The sequence below is a fragment of the Polyergus mexicanus genome, unplaced genomic scaffold (genome assembly GCF_030449975.1).
Source record: "Polyergus mexicanus isolate NDT 795.1 unplaced genomic scaffold, iyPolMexi1.0 SCAF_12, whole genome shotgun sequence".
Taxonomy (NCBI): domain Eukaryota; kingdom Metazoa; phylum Arthropoda; class Insecta; order Hymenoptera; family Formicidae; genus Polyergus; species Polyergus mexicanus.
In genome coordinates, this window is record NW_027223332.1 from 6,310,981 (window position 1) to 6,321,790 (window position 10,810).

At 33.9% G+C, this 10,810-nt stretch overlaps 1 protein-coding gene across 1 annotated transcript in view; it reads right to left on the reverse strand.

Moving 5' to 3' along the window:
* The window catches only part of LOC138938185 (beta-1,4-glucuronyltransferase 1), a 117,310-nt gene that overhangs the window by 18,625 nt on the left and 87,875 nt on the right, over nucleotides 1-10,810 (reverse strand). The gene's annotated exons all lie outside the window — the stretch shown is intronic.

The following is a 10,810-nucleotide window of genomic DNA, read 5'->3' on the forward strand; positions in this document are numbered from 1 at the left end:
AAATTTCTCTATTTTCGTACAATCAGACGCAATAAACATTACGGGCCAATGTAAAATCGTTGACGTAATAAAATTAGCATTGCTAGGACGCTCACGATATAATTCATTGCAAATCGCGTATGTAATTTGAAGAAATTAATGGTGGAATAATTATATTCCGGAAGTGACGGAACAATGGGATGTAAAAAAAAAATTTGTAAATTTTTCGACTCGACTTTTTAATTATAACGATTCCTTTAATTCCAATTTCATGCACCGATCAAAAATAAATTATTTTAATATATCATTAATTGTATCATTAATTTAAATTTTGCAATTATCGATTTTACAATTGAATACTATTTAATGTCGTAGCTTTGTAATTCGCATTCGTTAACATTGCAGAAGCTATCAGATTACATCAATAGGTTCTACTATGTATATCTCAACAATAAAGAAGAAAAGTGGCAGGCAAAGAAAAATATGTCGACGTGTGTCTGCTATGTAAAATAAATTTTCTCATCGTTAAAATTTTTCTTATCCTACGCCTATATAAATTGGATACGTTCCAAAAATCATGAATCTAAAATTCGAATTTCCGAAAAAACTGAAACAACCATCAAGGACAGATGTAATTAATTTTAATAACGATATGAGAGTATAAAATGCAACGATCTTTAAACTTTAGTTTATAATATTAAATCTTTTACAGTATCAGAAATAACATTTTACCTAACAATAAGACTTAAAGAAAGGTTCTAGTCGTAAAGTGATACACGGTAAAAAGAAATGGTAACTTACTTGCGGATAATGTCTCGGGAACTCGACACGATTTTTTGCTACGACAATGGATTTCGATTACGATAGCCGTAAAAACATTTACAATTAGCATCAATACGCCATGCGTATATTTTCTCGCAAATTCTATCGCATGAGGTTTACGCAGAATTTGCGCTCTTTTTGAAGTTAAACAACACATCACACACACACACACACACACACATTCCGTTTCAGTAATATACGATTTCATACTATTTCATAAAATTACGAATAAAAATAGTAGCATAAATTTAAATTCTATGCATGTTAGACAACAAATATACTCCTTAGAATTATTTTATTTAATTATTTAATTATTTTATTTAATTATTTTATTAAATATTATATTTTGAGTAAAAAGTATGCAATAAGATTATTCGAAAGAATTTCTTCATTCCATGAAATTTAAAAAATATTTACCAAAATATTTAGCGCATTTCTCGTATATATAAGTAAAAGATATAAATCGAACACACACATATATATAAAAATATTATATCTTTCGCAGTCTGTCATATTCTTTATGTCATCGATATAACAACGTTTTTCTTTCTGCGACCCTTTTGTCGCGATTCTGTCGTTATTTTTTTGTAGAGCTCATTCTATTCGTTTGCAGCGCAAACATATACTTATGTATGCACTGTTATCATTCTCGTTCAGTCAAAAATATAGGACAAGAGGCATTTCAATTTCGCATAATGATTGTGCCGATAATACTCACAAGATAATTTCATATGAACTGCTGTTTATAAAACGCTTTAGCTTAGCGGGAACTTAAAACATTTTAATCAAGTTATGTGAATAATTACTGATTGGAACGATTACACATATTTCGGATTAATATATATACTGAACGGTACTCTTCGAAAAAGAATAAAATTTGGTTAGCAGTTTACACCGATGAAAGAATCCGGCAAAATTGTCTAAATTAATTGATGGAAATATGCATCAATGAATGGCATGCAATTTCGCAGTAACGTATAATTCTATTTGTTGCATTCTAGAATGCTGTTTCAAACGAGATTTACAGCTGTCAAAAAAAAAAATTTTTTATTTGTTGGCGCAGTTTAGTTTAAATGATATAAAACAACATAACAATATCTCCAAATTATTTAAATATGATCTCTCGCACCATGCAAAATTGGGTAATTATAATACGTGTAAAATTATTTATAAATATAATTATCCTGTATTATTCTATTAATATTTTTAATCTACTAAAATATATGTAATATTACGCCGACAATACACACGTTGCTGGATTTTTATATGTATCCGGACATTCGAATATTATAATGCGATAACACACGTTCTCTTGCCGTAGTATAACATAAATAAGATAGATATAACAACATCAGACAAAGGATAATTCAACAGATTTAATATTAACACAGAGAACAAACAGCATGATTTGTTATATCCTACGATTCGAAGATATGTATGTGTGTATATAACCGCGCTTCTCGTTCTACATTTCAGGAATCCTGGTCACGTACCTGGTAGTTTTACCGAGCAAAAAAAAAAGAAATGTTCTTTTTTGCGATATAACTTATTACACCGACCGAGTCTTGAAAGTCCTCTCTAACCATCGTATCAAAACGTAGAATTTCTCGTATTAGTCTAAAGCCAATAGTTCTGCTCGTGATTTTGCAAAAGATCAAATGCAAAACTTCTCTGTTCTCACGTTCAATTTAAATATGCCGGAAGAGATAGCTGCTTTAATTTAATTTAGTGGTTAAAAACTATTGGAGAAAAGTTGTAATAGCCACAAAAAAAATAATTTTTTTATAGAATTTTTTAATCTCAAAAAATTATTTGTTTACTCTTAATTTCATCTTAATTGAACTTTTATTATGACAGAGAATCATACCGATAAAAATGTTCTGAGAAAAGTGTGTCTCGGTCAATTTCTGATCTGGTCGAAGAGAGGAAGGAGATAAGCCTTAAGTCAATAGGCCTAATTCCGAACTGAATGAGTAATTAATCTCTCTCGATTCTCCTATCTACATAAGCCGAGATTACCGAGTATCTAATGCACGAGACATCGATGAAGCTTAACCAGCCTAAGCCAGTAGATACAACAAGACTGTATCTATTTATTCGGTTTTATAACCGTCTCTATATCTTTATAGTTCGTCGTACGACTAAATGTTATTTATATCATATTTGTTAACCATGATTCTAAATATACATATTCATAATCGTGCTTGAGCGAAGTTCCATAAAATATGCCGCCAATTCCATTCGATAAGCTCGTTGCGCAAAATATACATAACTCTGCATAAGTTTTCCATATATGTAGAACATTTGCCTCATAATCTGTAATACGCGCAATCCGTATATATACACATGGAACAGAAAGATATATATTGTACATATTACTTATTCACATGTACGCGCAAATAATTCAACATGTCACTAAGTAATTGATTGACGGAGGCCTTCATGTAAAAAAAAAAAAAAAAAAAAAAACACCTATTAAATTCTCCACTTTTTCTTAGACATTAAATCTTTTATTATATGTTTAGCGTAAAATAAAATTGCTTCTATGTAATTTTTATCTTTTTTTATCATTACGTACGACTCGAGATATTGGTCGTTCGGCAGAGTTGAATACGTTATTATTGCAATATTATATTTTATCGTATCATATCATTTACAGAGAGATAAAAAGGGCCAAAGGGTTAAATGTGTTATCGTCTCAATTTCCCACGCCTGGAAAATGAGGCAACGGATACGTTCGCTATAATAAAAGGCGGTGCATACGCTTTATCGGCAATACCGTCAAAGCAACGTGCACTTTGGCACGTATTCACAACAAATAGTTCTAACGATCATAGTACGAACGTATCGTTCAAATCACAGGGCAACGTTTCACCCTTTCAACTCTTTTGTATCGCTGTTCGTGTGGAAAGGCACAACGGCGAGAGCGACGTACGTTTCGCGGCGCGCTCATTGTTTCCCGTTTATAAATGCCAGGAATGACACGCATCGGGCACGTTTCGTTTGCACGGCTAACCATCGCGATTCGTCACATTTCAAACTCTCATTTGTTTTCTCGCGTGTTTCCACAAAAGTACCGTACGAAACGAACGGCAAATATGCACACGCAGACAGATACGCGCTCGCTAATATACGACTCATTCGTATCTCACTTTTAAATTGTTATAAAGAAAATGGTAATTTTGTGTTTAATTAGAGAAATCAAATTAAGACGAAGTTGAAAATTTCTTCGCAATCGACGATAAATATAATGATTCGCACATTAAGCGAACAAAATTTATCTCTTGGAGACTAGTCTAAAAAGTGTATCGTTACAATATCTTCAAATTTGATGATTACCGTTTCCGAGATTTCCGTCGCATTTCAGAAATAAATTTGTCATACAATAAATATGTATTGTATTCTTTAATAGTAATGAAATAGATACCGATGCAAAATACGAACGGATCGCGTCTAATCTGGCGAAGTGCGATACGAATTCAAATGTGTCACGCAGCAGTTGAACTCGTTATTGTCGCTGCTCGCCTATATCGCAATGGTCTGTAAATTTAGGGAACCCTAACTCACCGCGACCAGGCCTGGCTCACGCGCCAGCTGCGTACTCTTAAATCCACAAAAAACCATACGCGATCGTGCGGAGGGTTCGGGGGCAAAGCCGGCAGAGAACGGAGTATTAATTTCCCGGTAGCGATCGTGCGGTTGCACTGCGAACCTGCCTTACCATGCGTGAAATTGCAATTGCCACGCCATATCGGGCGTGAGTATTCGACCGAAATTTTAATTTCGCATTTCCACCTGACGTGACATCGACGATACGCGCAAAAAGCGGATTGTCACTTGGCAATTAAGCGAATGTACGCGGTATCATCGCGAGCTGCTTCTCTGATCGTGGATTTAAGAATTAATGCCAGCGCCATAAGTTTAAATCGAGTTCCCTTCCACGAGAAAACAAGGGAATGAGATGCGAACCGACGCATTATTATGTCAATATATCGAATTCCACGCTAGAATTTCCCCCGCTACGGTATAGAAGCCTGCAGTCTTGCGTCACCACAGACGATTCTCCATTTTACTGAAGGCTGCATCAAGTTACGTCTTTGGTTGCAATTATTCGAGACATGTAAACCCAAAGCAATCTTACAATTGATGTAACTGTATTCGACTCCTGTGACAAATGTAATAGAATATATATATATATATATATATATATTTACATATGTCCATGATTATATGACATTTCTCTCTTTCTTTCCAATCAAATCTATTTCTTAATCCAAAAAACTTACCTAAAAATCCGCATGCGATTTACATTAAACTAGACTTTGGATCAGATTACATTAAATGATCTCAACGTAGATTGAACGTAGTCTAAATTATGTAAAGTAACCATACAGATTAGATCTCACTTGGATCATCGAGAGTAACATTAGTCCACCATTTTGAATTTAAAATAGATCAAAATTAAATATAAAGCAGATATATTTAGTATTATTATAGTTAAGCAGTTTATTATATAATCGTTTAATAAATTTAAAAAATCAATATACCAATATGTATAAATATAAAATTTATTAATAACCTTTTTCATATTTTGTCTTTCTTAATTATAGCTTCTATCTTTATAATCTCGTTATTTCAGTAATATAGATCAATATTTTTATAAAAAATGAAAGACTTATTTTGTATGGCTTGAGATAACGTAATAACGGAATATCCTTCATTCACAAAACGACTTGCCTTTGTTTAATCTTCATATTTTAATTATTGCCACTTATTGTTACTTTTGTAAATAAAAGAGATCACATACAAATATCTAATTTGTTGGCAGATTTTTTTTACTCGAGGTTTAAAAATGCGGAGAATCAAGAACATTGGCAATAAAAGATTTAAAACCTCAGTAAATATTCAGATCAAGTCATGGCAAATGCATTAAGTAAGAGAGAGGACGCCGCTCTATTATACTTGCACAGAAAAAAGGGAGAGACGAGGTGGTGATATCGCGTGGTTTATTTTCATCGCGTATCACAAAACCGCGAATCCTTTGTGAATCGCAGATACGAATGGGCGGAAAGGTGCGGCAGGAAATGAGAGGTGGAGGGTGTAAAGGCGGGCGGACGAACGAACGAGCGGAACCGCTGAATATTCACGTGCGCAGATGAATCGAACGGATTCCCCTGAATATTCAACCGTCTATGGCGATGATAAAAATTATTCCACGCCAGGGAAGAATCGTATTTCAGAGCTACCGAGGTACTTTCTCGATATCGCAATGATTTCCCCATCAACCGACAAACCTTAGATACTCTCGAAATACTTTATTAAAATTTTCAGAGATAATTACTAGTTCGTTCAAGCTAGTGCATTTATATATATATATAAAAAAAGAAACAGCTATTCTCTTCTCGCGTGAATTATATTTTTATCGGTATAATTATTCTAGAGAACAATTATTTACACCGATAAAATTATATATTTATATGACTCGTGATTACAAAAGCGTTATAAAGTTTATAAAAACCGTCAAATCAATAAACTGGATATATAGTTTCCAGTATTATACGGAGTGTCCCAGAGTGACAGAAGAATAATTTCCAATTCTCGCGGGAAGCAGAATGACAGAGCGGGTGTGCGATTTTATGTCAGAAAGGAGAAGAGATCGTGGATATGTTTCTCCAGCCGTGGCGTGTACATCGGCAGGAATTCATATCGTCAGGAAAGAAAAATATTCCCATCGCTTCCGCGGTCGCGATTCAAACTACCGGTTAGACGATCGACGTCCACCCCGGAAAATTCTCCAGCGAGAGATTCGGCATGAAATTCCGAAAGCGGAATCTTTCAACCGGCGCGAACCGGTGAAGAACCGCCTCGACGTCTTCTCCAGTTGCTTCGGCATATTACTAGGAAACTATGGAATGTTATTTATGTAAAAAGCGGGGCAGGTAGCAAAGAATTTCTTAACTTTGTCGGGAAATTCCTCTTCTTCGGCCTTTAGTGAGAAAATAAGAGTAGCGAGAGTAGGCGAGGGGGATGTTATTGTGCAATCTGAAACAGCGCTGATACAAGCGCAAGCTATGTTAATAAATACATACTTCCCTGAACATACACGAGATACGCGCGTCTATGCTTCTCTCTGTAGCATTTAAGTCTCATATCTATAAAACTACGCAATGTATAATTTGGAGATTCTATATAGAAAATAAATACGCAACTATGAGAATCTAGGGAATTCGAATGTATAACATACCGCACTACGAGCTACTCGAAATACAGTACGCCCACAAACGCATTCGCCGATTAGATGTATCAGTAGGAGAGGATCGATTAAAATCGTATAGACGATACTTACCCTCAAAAATTTGGCCGCTGACAAAAAAATCTCGTGTTTCAGTATTGTTGCGCTTTTCATTGTGCGACTATTGTTTAATTCAATAGTGTATTATTTAATTAAATAAGATAAAGTTTAATTAAAGATACCCTTCAGGCTACCTATACGGCTCAAAAGAAAGCTTTTGCAAACACAATAGAACGAAAGCCGATCGAAACCATCCACTCGTTAGACGAATGCCTCGAGGCTAAGTGGCTTACACCGGAGCTAACAGTTTTCATCCGCTTGTCTACAATGCTTGTCTTCCAACATATACCAGAAAAGTAGCACGCATATACAAAATATTACAAAGTAAAAGATTTTGTGTAGATTTTACGACATAAACAGTTATAACATATATAATGCATATATAATATGTATAAATAAATATTTTTCATCCGATATAAATATTGCTAACGATAATCAACGTTGGGTTAATGTTACTTTTTATAAAAAGAGTATATAAAATATTACTATAATACGTCTGACCAGCAGAAAGGGTTCTCGTTTGAACTCGTAAACGCCGGTGGGTCAACTGATATTTCAGGACCGCGCGCAAACAACCCAACGGGACGGAGATGGCGGGATTATGGGCTCTCTCCAAGCCATAGGGAAAAGCCATACTTGCGGGCCGACGTAATCAACTGAATGAGCAAGTGACTCTAGAGTACCGACCTTATACGAGTAGCATCGCTTTCGTACTCTCTCTCTCTCTCTCTCTCTAGCTATCTATATCTCTCGATGCGGTCATCTGAATAAACCATGAGTGTTGCCTTAATGACAGAATCGAAAGTACAAACGGCCAGCATCCCATTTTGGTACTTGAATCACTGGTAAGTATATAGGGTAAAGATAAATTATTCTGGATTCTTCACCATGTCACATATTAAAGATCTTACAAGCACAGTTTATACGGTGTTATGTTATACAATGCTTAAATTTGAATCGTAATGGTATTAGCGATAGATTGATATTTCAACAATATCTCGCTTAGAGTCGAGTTTAGTTAAGTTTTTATATATCTCAGTTCTTCCTATTATAACATATATAACAAACAAGAATATAATAATATAAAAAACAGTGAGCATATAATATAAAAAATCGCGATAAGTTGTTAGATGAATTGGTTGAGTTGATTGAATTGATAACATTCAGATATAAGGAAAATCATGCCTTAATAATTTTGTGCGCACATCTGAGTCGAAAGTATACCGTACGCACTTTGACTGCACGAACATCATGTGCCGATAACGTTTGCAATATCTAACTCATGTGGCTCAACGTTTGACATTGACGTGATATTTAAGCAACGTTGATATTTTACCGATGCACATCCATTAGCACATATTTGCGTTCACGGTCGAGTCTGTAAAAAATGCGCAAACCCATTTGTAAAAGCGGCAAACTGTTGTGTTCGTTAGTATTATATTTCTGCATCTATCATTCGTTAGTATTATACTCCGGTAATGTTTTTTAGAAAAGCCTTTTATTCGAAATCAAGCAGAACATAGTCGTTCGATGTACAAGTTTAATGGAAATTGCAATTAAACGTTGAATTTTATATGACGCTCTTCTTAGTAATTATACTTTGTTCCGTTTGTAATTTCCTTAGGTAGCTGGTATTTTATTTAACTACCTTTTAATAGTCGACGAATCGTCCGAGTTAAAATTCCTGTGATACTCGCTAAAATTCACTCGTGTCTTGAACTTCCTTTCATAACTACGGAATAATTAAAATACTTCAATTAGATGAATTCTTATCTCCCCTCCCCACAGATTTCTTTACTTTACCTACTTTGCCTTGGAGCGTTGCTTTATATTAAAGTTGATGTAATAAATATTGTATTATTAATGCGATCGATGCGATATTTCTCAAATCTCATACAAAATTAAAAATATAGTAAAGATAAATAAATTCAAAAAAAAATCTACATAATCAAAAATATACTGTAAAACATATCTAATATTGTGCAATTTAATTATTTCGTTTTCGGCAATCAATGTATTTAATTTAAACTAAAATCGCAATTGTGCTTTATCCTCACAACCGCTATCATTACTTTGATATCACCGCGTAAAGTTAGTGATGCACGCGTATATTACGAACGAAACTCAAACATAATATCCTGAAAAGCACTCGTAACTCTATTTCGTCGAGCCACATACCTCCTGCACGGTTTCAAACCAGTATATCGCAATCTGCCTTTGCTGTCCCTAGTTTGTGACAGGTATTTAATATTACTTGGAAATTTTGATTTCTACAAATGTTATAGTGATAATCATGATGTATTACATTGGTATATAAATTTGTTACTCAAATACCAAATAAAAGACATGCAACTGCACACAAAATTTCCTATATGGTTAATGCTACAAATTATTTAAATTATTATAAAAATCTAATTCTCGATAAACATAAAACTTTTATGTCGTAATTCAGATAACAATATATAATTCTTATTCAATATATAAACAATATATATTTATTAATGCCCATGGAAATAATCAGATTTCAATTAACTCACAAAGAGTTTCATAACTGCAATCAACATCCTATTTTGAAGGGCTATCGCTCTGACCATGACAACTTGATTGTTAAACGATAAAAGCGAATGACAAAGGGTGACGAATGCGAAGAACAATCAAAGGAGAGAATTTTCGAGAATCGTATCATCTGCAAATTAAACGTTCAATACCTTTCAGAGAGAAAAATAATCGTTGTATCGATATTATTCATAGAATCAAACACGTGACAATAATCTTCAAAGATAACTCGCGTGTCAGTATCATGATCGAAATATTGTAAACGTCTTTTTCCTCTCATTGAAAGACACTTGTCACTCCTCATGAAATACATGTTACAGGGAATAACAAGGCATCGCGAACGGATTTTATTGACGTTTTCCTTAATTCTTCGTCGGCTTTTTCATCGGCGTTATAATGCGAAATGTTGGATTCCCGGCGCATTCGTATCGCGGTCTTTCTCGTCGTAGCTTCCGACAGCCGCTATATTCAGACAGTCTCATAATATTCACATGATGGGAACTAAAGGAAAATGCTGTTTATACACAATGTGGCGCTACCTTTCTGAATAAGTTGGATTAATAAAAGGTGTGTCAATCTCCGAGAATGCGTAACAAATATATGACATTGCGAGAAATATAATATTTTTCAGCTAAAGAGAATTTATTGACGTATAGTACTCCGGATTGTACGCGTTGTTGCATTTCATTTCATTATTAAAAGAAAATACGTACTATACATCCCTTGCAGACATGTAGAGATATTTAACATGAATCGAAAATCTTATAGAAATGTGTTTATTTTATAAAATACATCATTAAAATAAATTTTCTCAGAAAGACTTGTTAATATATTGTAGATTGTTGAATTTATGAGATAATAGGCTCATTTTTAAAATTATTGCACATACGTATCATCACATTCTTTCGAATTACTTTCTTTGTACCAACAAGATGATAAGTGTAAATAAAAAAAATTGTAAGAGATGTAATTCATTATTACTATTCGATTATCGTGCGGAAAATGAGTAACATATTTAGATTTAGTAAAATGTGTATTGTGTGTGTATGTGAAAATTAATATCAGCTCTATGTCAAGGATAAACTTTTCCGAACATATATA